The following is a 14,347-nucleotide window of genomic DNA, read 5'->3' as shown; positions in this document are numbered from 1 at the left end:
AAAAAAAAAAGATATATTAGTGGACTAATTGTAAAAATAGTCGGCTGACTAATCGGGAGAAAATTAGTCGTTTGGGACAGCCCTACCGGAACATATTTCCTCCACACCCTTCTCACCTTTTTAACCCCTGACCCATTTTCATGCCTGATCTATAGTTTGTTATTTAATTCATAATTGAAACATTTATTACAGGATTTATGCCAGGAAGAAATGTCCATTTTTGACTATCTCTAGATTCATATGATTCATTTTTTTTCTTTTCATTTAGGATATTTATTACAGAAGGAACCGTCAATACCAATGTTGGATGGTCTCTTGCCGCAGGTGGTGGTCCGCTACATTTGTTAAGAAGTGTTGATTTTAATAAACTACAGCATGAAACGTCTTTTCCGACATAATAATGCAGCTTTACGGCCCCAAATTTGAAACTCAAGTCGTCAATTCTCCCATCGCCTCGAAGCTTGCGGCGCGTTGCCCCTCTATCAAGAGAAACTGAAGAAGTCCTTGTTGATACATGGCCTCCAAAGAAAGCACTAACACATGTTGGAACACCCACATCCAAAACCAATTGCATTCACGACTTCAAAACCAATGATCTGCAGCACATATTTCTTCAATGACTGCGAAGGACGACTGAAAATGTTTTAACGTCTGTCACATCCTATTACTGATAGTTGATGCATTTAATACGTTATGTTTCTTTTCACCTCTGTTTTGTTTTGCCGAAGAATTGTTGTTGTTTGAGACGCACCCACCAAATTTCACAAGGAAATTATTATTTGTTCATAAGTATAACACCATTTACCATATCTACTGTAAGACACACTATGTCACACAGGTGTCAAAAAAGAGAGAATAGTAGTGACTTACCTGAAAATGCCTGAAAATGACAGTACCGTAATTTTCGGACTACAAGGCGCACCTGACTATAAGCCGCCACCCACCAAATTTGACACGAAAATGGTATTTCTATATACAGTTGATAAGCCGTACTGGACTATAAGCCGCAGCTGTCCTCACTATAATATTCGATATTTTCAACAAAAGATATTAACCGATAACACCATATTTGACAGCGGCATAATAAGACTGTCATAAGACCATAGGGACCGCCGTGAAGCTTTAAACCAATTGGCTGCAAAGCTTCATTGATTCAAGAAGCTTCATCTGGCCATTAAAGTGCGTACGACTGAAGAAAAATAGTCTTAAATAGAATTATTATGTGAATTAGAATCATATTTTGAGACGATTCAACTATATACAACAATTTAGCAAAGCGCAGATGACGAGAAATTAGTCTTTTAATCTGCCGGTTAGCCACGCCTACCATTATAGGGCTCAAGCGTCCCCAACAGGTGAATGACATCAGCAGAGTCACGATTTCATCTGATTTAGTATGCAGCCCATGAGGGGGAATTATTCACAACAAGGAAAACGCGACGAAGAGAGCCGCAAAATGTCATTGTTTCAGTCTCTCTACTCCAATATTTTTACAGCATATTCTTTTTATCCAAGTATTTTTCCCCGATTGCTAAATAAATGGCTTGAGAAGGACCAGTCAGCCCGTTGAGGGGGAATTATTCAGAACGAGGAAAACGCGACGAAGAGAGCTGCAAAATGTCATTGTTTCTGTCTCTCTACTTCCAATATTTTTACAGGATATTCTTTTCATCCCAGTATTTATCTTCAATTACTAAATAAATGGCATGGTCAAGACAAATAACAGTCTTGTGCTAAATGGAATATGAAATAATAAAAATGCAGTTATTCAGGACGACATGGCAAAATGACTCCATAATGGTCAAAACTGTCAACTTTACCTTTGCTGTCGCACCTCCCGAACGATACTTTATGACACCTAAATCGGGCTTATGTCATTTCCCTTCCCCAGCTTCGGAGAATGTAAACAAACCAAGAGGCGTGACAGCTAGCCGACATGCTAACCCGAACCGAGTGATAAAAGTCTTCGAAGCGAAAAATCACACATAAGTAGCCCGGATCATTTCACATGACGACTGGGTTGTCGATTGTCTTTGCCGATCGACAAACCGCCCGGCGGAGAGCAATTTACAGCTCGTTCCCCAGAGGTGGGCGGCTGCAGTTGTTGTGCAGCTAACGTGCAGCTAATGTGCATGAGGAGACCTTTTTACATGCCTATCAATGATCAAACATAAGTAGTCCTTTATTTAAAGAAAGTTTGTAGTGTTTACTTTGTAATCACTGTATTCGCGGCTATTTTAACACAAAGTTGCAATTTCTGATCGGGTGGAAAATTTGACAGAACACCGGGCACACCAAGAGTGCAAAAGCCGAGTATAGCGCTCACCCGGCGGGGAAATGTGCGACAAGCCGCCGGTTGTCGGCCGAGGGGACAAGGAACATGACAGCCACAAAATGCAAGCCACCTCTCTATTAAAATGATCCCAGTATTTGGCATAATACAACACACGATGTTTACTCACTTCCTCATAAGTCCCATGGTTCCACAGTAGTAGGGCTTGTTTTGGCCAATATCCACTGGCGAATGGGAACCTTTTGAAACTCCAAAAAGGCGCACACGCCTCTTTCTCGTACAGCAAGATTTTTCTGCAGGTGTTTGGCTGGCGTGATGCGAAAAATAAACGTATTAATCCGCAAAATCAGCTGAATCCTTAGTCCTTCTCATACAACAGTACGGCTGTATAGTGAAGAGGACTCCTTCAGCCGTACACGTCACAGTGCCCTCTTTTTCAACTCGAGACTGTTGCCGGAAGTCACTTATTTTCATGGCGCGGGATTCAAAAAACTAAATAAATATAGCGATCGCTTCCACACACATCCAAGCAGTCCATTTCATTCAGGAGCATAAAATATCACAGGCACTTTAGGGGAGACAGCAAACCTCTGCTACCACATGCCGTAAACACTGTTGTTGCCCAACATGCCTCCTAGCATGCATTACAGTGCTACAGATGTAAATAACAATCAAAATTCAATTTCTGTGCTAATTATTTCTTCATTTACTGTTCCAGTTGGTTTATTAATTGCTAGTTATGGTATTTGGTAACACTTTATTGACAGATGTCATTTTGTGTCATCCAGCAAATTATCTCACTTTTGAATGGATGTAAAGATTCGAGCTGGACATGACTGGAATAAGTGGCATAATTCATAATGTCATTAATACCCATGATAGTGTCATTTCATAATTATGACGGTCTTATGGCAGTCTTACAATGCCGCTGTCAAAGAAAGTGGTACCTATTAACCCAAATAAATCAACAAATAAGCCGCACTGGTCTATAAGCCACAAGATTCAAAATGAGGGGGAAAAAATGGCGGCGTATAGTCCGAAAATTACGGTAGAAGTGTAGACTATCGTAATTTTCGTTCCCATCTATAAGTTGCATTCAACAGATTTCACAAGAAAACTATTCATTCATCTATAGGCTATATTGGACTATAAACCACAGGTCTCAAAGCAGGGTAAAAAAGCAGCTTGTACAGGGGTCTAAAATGTTCATGGATACTATAATGGTGCTCAGTACACACATGAGCTGCATTGAACTATAAGCCACAGGGTTCTAACCAAGGTTGAAAGTCGCGGTTTATAAGTAGTTTGAAAAGCATGGTGTATGCAAAAGCGGAGTTTAACTTTTTGGGTAGGGGGGGCACAACATGTTGACGACCCCGAAACACAGTGTCAGCAATAAAATTAACTTACAAGAATATTTATAATAATAAGTTGACAATGAGCGTTTTTTTGTTTCCCATCATTCTTGAGGGGAATTCTAAATAAGGCTGCGTTGGTAATACATTTTTGCCAAGATCGTCAACCTTTGAATGTGGTACGCCCGCCGGTGTTGTGCCAGTGTAGTTACCCCAGTCAAAAATTGTATCCCCTGGGCGGAGCCATATTAAGGTGGATTTGTGTATTTATTAATCAATCCAAAAAAAAAGGTGCTGCAATAAAGAAAGTTGCTTCAATTAAAATATATATTTTCAATAAAAAAAGTCGCTTTAATCAAAAAAAAAAAAAAAAAAAAGTGCTTGAATGCAAAAATAAATTTGAAACTCAAAAGAATGGATGTGTAAGCTGTTTTTTTTTTTTTTAATTGGATTTTTTGGGGGGGATTGAAGCAACTTTTTTGTTTGAAGTAATGTTGATTTGTGTTTGGGCCACATTTTGGCTGGGATATTTTTGTCTTATTCAATCAAAAAATAACTATCTTCAAAAAATATATATTTTCAAAAAGAAAAATCACTTCAATCAAAAAAAAAAAGAAAAATTTCAATCACAGAAAACATTTATGAATGCGAAAAAAAATTTTGAGATTGAAAAATTTGCATTTGAACACTTAATTTTTCATTGAAAGAAGTTTTATTTGATTGAAGCTATCCTTTTTGCATTTGGGCCATATTATGGGTAGGACATTTGTGTCTAAATCATTCAATCCCCCAAAAAGTTGCTTCTATCAAAAATATATATTTTCAAGCAAAGAAAAAAATCATGAAAAATAAAATTGCCCTCCCCAATTAAATTTTTTTTTTTTTTTTTTTTTTTTTTAAATTATATGCAAAGCGAATGCTCGTGTAAGGTGCTATTCTCATGATCTGTTAAAAAAAAAAAAAATTAATGCCATTATAAAAATATATTTTTTTATTCATTTCATTTTCATTTCATTCATTTTGTTGCAATTTTATTGTTTTACAACTTTTATATCTATAGGAAAGTCAATTTCATGTAATGACACTTTTCGCCCCCCCTCCCCCCCTCAAAAATCCGTTTATGGGTGCATATTTTTGCACATTAAGCCACATGCTGTGAATATAACCCACCAAATTTCCCAGGAAAGCAAGGTAGTCCCCGGTCCCACTGGCAATATATCGCGAATTTCCGCGTAAATCGGAATTAATCCTTTAAAGGGAGTCACGGATATCGACTGGATAGGGTAGTTCTTAAAAGATAGACGTTATTATGAGTTAAAATAATTTGATATTGGAACCCCTCTTGATGTTTTCGTTTTTATACATTTTGTAAAATTAGTAAGTCGCCATTGTTGTTGACGTCGCTGGACAGTGATGTCACATGGTTACGCTCCTGGGCTTCCAGAGTATGACTCTAGCGACATAAACATGTCATCTGTTCATCCCTTTGAATTTGAACCCGAGAAGAACATTAATGAACATGACAGCACTGTCAATATTTCACAAAACGAGCGGCAAAAGCAAAATGAACAGGAAAGATGGGTTGAGACAAGACGAGAGTAGGGAAAAAAAAAACGGTGTTCTTCCAAAATGTACTACACCAGCAAAACGTCCTACAAGAGGTGAATTTGACACCCAAAGTACTACCGTGCGCTTTTAGCTTGTTTTGTTTAAATGCATACAGACAGAACATATGCTACGTGATTAGTGTGGTCAACACATCAGCATTCTGCTTTAAAGCTACCAGAAGAAAACACAATGCTTAAAAGTATGAGAGGGAAACACATGCAAGAAGTATTTTGAGGCAATGAAACGGTAATAAAAGACTCAGTAAAAAACACAAATAGTAAGTACTCCCCGCTTTTAACCGATGAGCGCATGCGTTGGATATCTCGCCACGTAGAAGGAATTGCAGTAACCCGGTAATATTCGTCGTGTGACAGTGACAATCACCTCAAGCGTCCGTTGCACCCTTAAAACATGGCGCCCTCCGTAGGTCAAAACATGTACTAAATATTTTAGATTTTTAAGTCGATGGCAATATTTTGTGTTTCTGATTAAATGAATGTTTTACTCGGTTAAATTGTATTGAATGCATTATTGGCTTTCTCAAAACTCACATTACCAATTTTTTTTTAATTGACCGCGTAGTTTTTGAGTTACTGTCCTAGCAACACCTTAGCAACGAGGGACACGCCTCGCTGCCGGTTGCTACCAGATGATGTCTTTTCTCCATGACCTCGTCAGCACTCCAATACGAAAGTATAGCACCACGCTATCCTCGCCATATATTGCAAACATTTTCTGGGTTTTACTCGCGAGATTCATCATGCCATCTCGATGTGTAGCTATGAATTGCTGACATGAAGTCTCGAGACTATGAATGGCCCAAAAAACCTTCTTCTGCAATGATTTGGACATCTTTTGTGAGAGTCAAGCGGAAGAACTTCTCCCCGGTTCCTCGATCATGTCTAAGTTTTCAACATTTCCGCGACAACAGCTTTGAAAGCCTAGGGGGATACAACCTTGGTTTTTGAAAGACATAAGTACACTGTAAAAAAATTCAGTGTAAAATAACGGTAAAGAGCTGGCAGCAGGGTTGCCATTTCTATACTGTTATTTTACAGTCTTGGTAATGTAAAAATGTTTCACAGTAATAGTCCGTTATCCAGAAAAACTGTTGATTCCTGTATTTATAGAAAATACAGTAAAAGTCCGTTAGCAGGATTGCCATTACCAGACTGTTATTTTACAGTCTTGGTAATGTAAAAATGTTTCACAATAATAGTCCGTAATCAAGAAAAACGGTTGATACCTGTATTTATAGAAAATACAGTAAAAGTCCGTTAGCAGGATTGCTATTACCAGACTTATTTTACTGTCTTGGTAATGTAAAAATATTTAACAGTAGTAGTATAATCCAGGAAAAACTGTATATTCCTGTATTACCAGAATTCACAGTAAAGAGCAGGCAACTGAGGAGCTACAGTATGCTGCGTTTTTAACGATATACTGTGTTTTAACGGTATTTGGGAAAATGACTACAGTCTATGAATGCATATATTTCATTCTAGTACAGAAAAATAATGCTGATGTTTGGTGCGAAACAGAACAGGTTTTATTTCATCGTGTTGGCAGGCAGTGAAAACGGACAGGAACCAGAGAGATGGTGCAGTCAGGTCGTGTAGGTCAGGCTGAAGATCTGCCGTAATCGGGTCAAGCAGGACAGGTTGAGCTCAATGGAGTGCTGGCATAGTCTGGTCAAGCAAGACAGGCTGAGCAAGTTGATTGGGCTGGAACTCTGGCGTCGTCGGGTCAAGCAGGACAGGCTGGGTAGGAAGTGGTGATCGGTCAAGGACAAATCCCAAATTACCCCTAAACAATATACTACAATTGTCCAAACATTTCCACCGGTGAGTCAAGCCATGTGGTAATGGCTGCTGCTGGCACATTTCATCTTTTAATTCTGCTGCTTACCGGCTGCCTCTCTGGTTATCTTTTGCCAATGTTTCCAGCTGCACAGGACTGCAAGTGTCAATAGCCAAACCAGGCTGCCATCTTCCTTTCCTGCTTTTATAGCTCTGGGTTGCTCATGGGTTGATTGGCCAATCTCTTCCAGCTGTGCATCGTTTCCATAGTGCTTGCATGTCGGTGATTTTCCAGTTCACGCCCTGGTTGTCTGCTCAATGCTTATTTGTTGATGTTTATCAGGGTTCGACTTTACAATGCGTGAAAAATCCTTGTCCATAATACTCCCTTTCTTTGCATGGGTTCTTCAATATGAAGTAAGAGTTTGTAAAAAATAAATAAATAAATTGAAGCAAAAAAGCACCTGTCTTATTTACTCCAAATGTAAACATTGGTCTCATGTATGATGTGGGGACAAAGTTTGTCCCAGCCAGTGACGTTTCCACAGTAATTCACCGCCATACCACTAGATTGGTGTGGCTTTGTCTTTGTGTGGGTTTGGGGGACTCTTGTCGAATTCCTTTATTTTCCAACGGTCATTGACAGCAATGGCAATGGAGATGGAACGTGTGCATTTGCAGCTGCAGCTGAATAATATTAAACAACAAATGTTGTCAATACAAATGTTGAAGCGTAGGCGACACAGAAGTCGTTTGCGAATGTTTGAAAATGGTGTTGGTGTTGTTGTTGTGCTGAACCGGAAACAATGTTCTGACTTTTTGGAGGTGCACGTCAGGCTATGGCGTAGGTCCGCCGTCACCGCTACACAGAAGCATAAATCAGTCTTCAGGGTAATGGAATACTACAATTTTCGGAGAAGGGCCAGTTTAGATCAGAGTGGGATACAACAAGAAACATACAATATATGGGAAGAATAGAATGGAGGTGACACCAAATAATATAATAATATAACCTATAGGCCAGGGGTGGCCAACTCTGGTCCTCGAGAGCTGCAATCCAGCTTCAACACACCTGAATCAAATGATCAGCTCATCAGCACGCTCTGCAGTTGCCTGATAACAATCTTGATTATTTGAGTCAGGTGTTTTAAAGGAGGGAGACATGGAAAACATGCTGGATTGCGGCTCTCGAGGACCAGGGTTGGCCACTCTTGCTATAGGCCAACAAAACATCCAGTCTAGTGTTTGCGTTGATGTGATTGTGTTGTAGTCTGATGCTCAACTCCCATACATCATCCGCTACAGCTAACGCTAATGCATTTAGCTAATATTTGCAACATCAAAATTTAAAACTACTAACATTATCAAAACATAAACATACTACATTTATTAAATAAATAATAATATAAATAGAGAAATAATTAAAAATACATTTTATCGTATTGTAACTCCACTGTTGGATACATATGAGACACTCTGATTTTGCCTTTTTAACCGCTCGCTGGCAAACACCTTTTATTTATTTCCCCAAAAAATTTTCTCATCTGCATCTTCTGCAAAACAATAGAAAACTGCCTTCTACTGGCACTCCAGACGAATAAACATCAATATTATATATCGCTATCCAGCAATCCTCTTAACTTTAGTTTAATATAAAATATTTTAGGTAATATGAGTAAGACTTAATTAACTTACCGTTTATAAATTAGTACACATAAATCCGAATATAAGTTGAAAAACAAGCACTGAATCGCAGCATATGTCATCTAAAGTCATCCTCTGAAGAGTCTCCAACATCCAAATTATGGGTAATTAGGTTCTCCAGGATTTGATGGCAAATTATTTTTTATTTTAATTTAAATTGGCAAAAAAAAAAAAAAAAAACAGTCTATATTGCCACAAAAGATGTCAGATTTCTGACCATGCTCCAAATTTCCAGTCAAAACTCAGTTTCCCAAAAATACGGTGGTGTTATGTAATTGAAACATTAACATACCGTTTACAACATTTGTCTTGTTGCTTTAATGCTGGTAACCCACAATACATTGCTAATTACCCACAATGCATTGCTAACTACAGTAATTAACTGTTTAACACGGAAACGGTATTTTAGTGTTCAAAATCGGCCGTAAATTTACAGCAATTTTTTACAGTGTAGACTCTTTTTGGATCTTCTCATTCTGAAATTTGATGCAATTCTGTTGATATAGGAGGGCAAAACCAAACTGCCTGTTTGTCGTGCCTGCGACCTGTTTTTTTGTTGCTGTTGCTTGCCTGTCATAAGATAGCTGACAGGTTGTCCATTCATGTCAATTTTATACATTTGTTACTAGATCTATATAACTACTTGTCTGTTTTTGCAATTATTGATAAATATATAACAGAATGACTGGGGAAAGAAAGGTTCAGAGAGAAATCATGATGCTAGACATATCCTACCACTCTTCCTTTCGTGAAGTGTCGAGCTGCCAACCGGCGTCATCACCAACGTCTGCTGTGCCGGGTAAATCGTCATCATATGACTCCTCAGGTTCAAACATGTAGAAATTAATTGTAGATAATCTTTCCTGGGAGCCTTTGCCATCATTAGCTTCACGAGAGATCCTCAATGGTTACTTTCGGTGGAAATATCATTTATATCGTTGCTGCTACAATGCTCGCTGTGGCTAGTCTTCTGTTTCCTTCTGGATGTTACGTCACACTTTCGGTTTTGGGATGGGACTATTAACGGAATGCAAATATTTTTTTTTTTTTTTTTTTTTTAAAGAAAAACACAAACTATCCTCAACATGGTGACATGACATGGTTGTTTTGATGAACTCGTCCAAAGATTATATTTGTAAAATTACACCGAAATCTGAAAAGCTCTTCAGCTGCCCTTTAAAACTGACATTTATTCATTTGTCACTGTCAAATTATGAACACACAATTGGAAAATAAAATACAATGTTGACAAAGACCGTATAATAGTGCTATAAGGTAAATCAATAGAGACATATTTGCTCACAAAACCATACCTCAATGGCTGCACAATAATATCGAGGGACATAAAGTCCAAATCTTGGGCAATTCAACAAGGAAAGCGGCAGCTATCAGTGGCACCGGTCAAGAGGTGAAAAAGAGCACTGCTCAATAAGCTAGCGGGCTAATAGCGAGGAGGCATCGCCGAGCCCGCGCCGTTTACCGTTTCTCTGCCTTCTTGAAATGTTAACTGGCGTTCACCCCCGCTTCCCAACGTAAAAGCAACGCTCGAAACTAACAAAAAGTAGAGCTGGCATGATGTCAAACAAGTCCGAGTGCAACAAAGGAAAGCGGACCGCACATATAGTATGATGAAATACACATAGCAATTAGAGATCAACCATTTAGATTGAAGAAATAACCAAATTAAATGTCAAATAATATACTGTACTTACTGTCAATGCTGAGAAGTAGCAGACGAGACACTGTTACGCGACTGAAAAGGTAAAAAAAAAAAAAAAAACGACAGGAGACAAAACAGCAGACAAGACTCGGGCGTCGTAAAGTCGAGATCACTCAACTCGGGTAAATCATAACCCGGGGACTACCTGTATCTGAAGCTGCACAGGATTATAAGTCGCAGGTTTCCAAGTAGGGGAACAATGTGGTGTCTTACAGTCTGAAAATTACGATGTATTTTATGTATTGTACATCCAGTAAATTTGGGAGTGTAGTGATCCCTCGCTACTTCGTGCCTCAACTTTCGCGCCCTCAGTGCATCACGTTTTTTTTTTTAAATCTTGTGATAAATATCTTGTTATTAGAACAAATTAGTTCTAAAAACATATTTACATAACACTTTACATCTACGTATGTATGTACAGTAATTATCGGACTATAAGGCGCACCTGACGGTAAGCCACCAACCACCAAGTTTGATATGAAAACGGCATTTATTCATTAGATAAGCCGCATCGGACTATAAACCACAGCTGTCCTCAGTGTATTATAGAATATTTACACCAAAAGATATTAACCGGTAACACTTTATATGACAGCGGAGTCACAAGACTGTGATACGATCGTCATAATTATGACATGACACAGTCATCTCTTTTGGCATTATTTTTTTTTTCTCCATTGGCATTGTTTAACCGGAAGAAAACTAGAGGAAGTTGACAAGTCCTCCAAAATCCTAAAAACACAACACAACACCCCAATAGACCCTACCCACGTGACGTCACAACTCCGCTCTCCTGAATGGTACCGCCCAATTGTCCGTCAAAACATAGTGTTAACCTGTTACGGCTACGTACATTCCTCCTATTTACGGCGTGTTTTTCTGCTCCTTAACATTAATAATCAAAATGGTGAAGGCGTGTGTGGCTGTTGGTTGCACTAACAGAGAAGATGGAAGGAGAGACTTAAAGTTTTACCGTATTCCGAGGGATCCAAAGAGGAGAGCGAAATGGACGGCTGCAATTCGACGTGAAAACTGGGCACCAAAAAATCACCACAGACTATGTAGTAGTCATTTTATATCCGGTAAGATGCATTTAAGATATACTTAGAGGGTTTTGGGCTGACAAATAACCACAATTAAGATCATTGCTAGGCTAATCGCCGACAACATACACGTATGTATGTAGTGAGAGTGCTATCGCTAAACCATATAAACATTAAAAGCCTTAACTCCATTGACAAACGACATGAAATACATTAGACTTGACAGTGGATGTTAGCAATAACAAAAGATTTTGAATTGAAAATTTCGTAACTCACCTTTCCAAGCACAAGATAGATTCCTGCCGAATTTTGGTGGACGAGGACCTGTTTCACCCAACCAGCAACGAAGTATTTATAAGCCTCCAAGCTCTTGAAGTTTTTCAAATTTTCGCGAGAATAGGCTGATTTTGTGTGGACAAGATAATTGTAAATATCAGCGTAGCAGATGTCAGGCAGACAGGGCGAAGACAGTGGATCGAAAAACATCGATTTGGGCATCAAATATGGATCAGGCGACTGTATAGAACGAAGCTTTTCCACATAACGCCTTTTATGCAACACATCCAGTGAGTTTACGGCATCAGAAAGCACCGGGTCTTCCATGAAATGCATTTTAAATTCCTCGATCAATTGAAACCAATGCTAATACAGAGACAAAATAACGGACAAGTGGGCGGAACCATACAGCGAGCACGTGGTTTTGTGACGTCGGTGGGTAGGGTCTATATTGGCTTGGCGGTGAATGACAGAGCAACTCTTTCACATGCCGCAGAACTATCAAATGCTCATTGACACCAAAGTCGCTTCGCCGTCACCGCAACGCAGAAGCATAACTCAGGCTTTAGTGTATTACCAACAGTAACCTTAGAAATGGTGGTCCCAGCTCCTTTCAGGTCATTGACCAACTCCTCCTGTGTGGTTCTTGGCTGATTCCTCACCATTCTTAGGATCATTGAGACCCTAAGAGGTAGCTCTTGCATGTAGCCCCAGTCCGAGACAGATTGACAGTCATGTTTAGCTTCTTCCTTTTTGTAATAATTGCTCCAACGGTGGCTCTTATATCATAAAGCTGCTTGGCAATTGCCCCATAACCTTCTCTAGGCTTGTAGAGGTCTACAATTCTGTCTCTGGTGTCTTTGGATAGCTCTTTGGTCTGCACATAGTAGCAGTTGGATTATGACTGACTGTGGGGTGCACAGGTGACAATAATGAGCTGAAATGGGGGGTGGGTGGGTGGTCACTCATTGGGGAAACTCTTTTAGAGTCATAATTATTGCTGATTCTCAGGGGTACAGACGTATGAACCCCGGTAAATTACAAATCAATTATTTAAAAAAACATACAATGTGATTTCTGGATTTTTGGGGGGATTTTTTTGTCTCTATGAGTGGAAATGCATTTATGATTTAAATTTTCAGACCTCCACCTATTTCCTGAGTGGGCGAACTTGCAAAATCACAGGGGGTGCAAATACTTCTGCTCCTCACTGTAAAGTAAGTAAGCCTCACCCACCAAAATCCCAGGAAAGCACTGAATGTGTGTACATATGTTGTAATTTTCAGTCTATAAATCACTACTAACACACACCACTCTCTCCCGCTTTGACCTCTGTGGCTCAGAGTCCAGTGCGGCTTGTATGTGAACAAGAACTGTTTTCTTTGGTGGGTGTGATGTTGTTGGTTTCATTCAATAACTTTCAATGACTCTATTAATTCATTAGCTTCCACTGATGGGGATCTACGTCAAATCCATTTGAACTGGGAGGGTTGGCAGTTAATGAACATTGAGAATGAACGTTCAACGTTCATTCGCTGCAAGCCCAAACTCATTGGAATGCAACCCTATTTCTTTGCAGTTAGCACAATCCATAAGGCAAATATTTGCATTAGCGCTTGAACTAACACACCACTTGGTCTCTCTAATTGATATCATTAAGCAAAAAAGGTGGCCATGCCTCCCTGCGCGTGCGAGCTGCCGGGAAAGCGTTTTCTTTTTCCACCTCCCCTCCACAAAATCGTTCCTTTAAGCTCCCCATCTCGTTTCTTTCCAGTCATGCAACATTAGGGGCCACTTTTAAAATCAGTAGCTCGGTGTTCATTCTCACGGAATTAGGCCACGGTCATCAAAAGGCGCGCCAGGAACAACACTCTCATTTCCGTACCGACGTATCTGTGATGTTGTCGCAACCACCCGCAAATATCGGAATTCTGCAAGGTCAGCCTTTGTCGGTCATATTTACGTGATGTACAGTTGTGTTAAAAATTATTCAACCTCCACAGTGGATATGTGTTTTTGCAATTGTGACATTCTTTTTTCGTCTTGTTTATAATCACATCAAATAATGATATCAAATAGACAAATACAACTGAAATAACAAAAATATTTTTGGGAACATTCCAATTAATGGCCTTTCTGTGATTACCTCATTGACAAAATTATTCAACACCCTCAAATCCACCACTTTTAAGAATAAAGGTTTCCATCAGGTGTTGTCAAACAGCTATACAGTGGTATAAAAAGTATCTGAACCTTTTGGAATTTCTCACATTTCTGCATAAAATCACCATCAAATGTAATCTGATCTTTGTCAAAACCACATCGATGAAAATACAGTGTCTGCTTTAACTAAAACCACTCCCACATTTATGGGTTTTCATATTTTAATGAGGATAATGTGGAAACAATGACAGAAGGGGGAGAGTAAGTAAGTAACTTTAATAGCGATTGAAACCAATTTTTAACCAAACATTTTAAGTCAGGTGTGTGCCCGATCACTGATGACTGGTTTAAAGCTGGCCTCCCCACTATAAAACGCACACCTGGTA

The sequence above is a fragment of the Corythoichthys intestinalis genome, chromosome 17, assembly GCF_030265065.1.
Source record: "Corythoichthys intestinalis isolate RoL2023-P3 chromosome 17, ASM3026506v1, whole genome shotgun sequence".
In the NCBI taxonomy this organism is placed as follows: Eukaryota; Metazoa; Chordata; class Actinopteri; order Syngnathiformes; family Syngnathidae; genus Corythoichthys; species Corythoichthys intestinalis.
Note: the sequence above shows the minus strand (reverse complement) of the source record.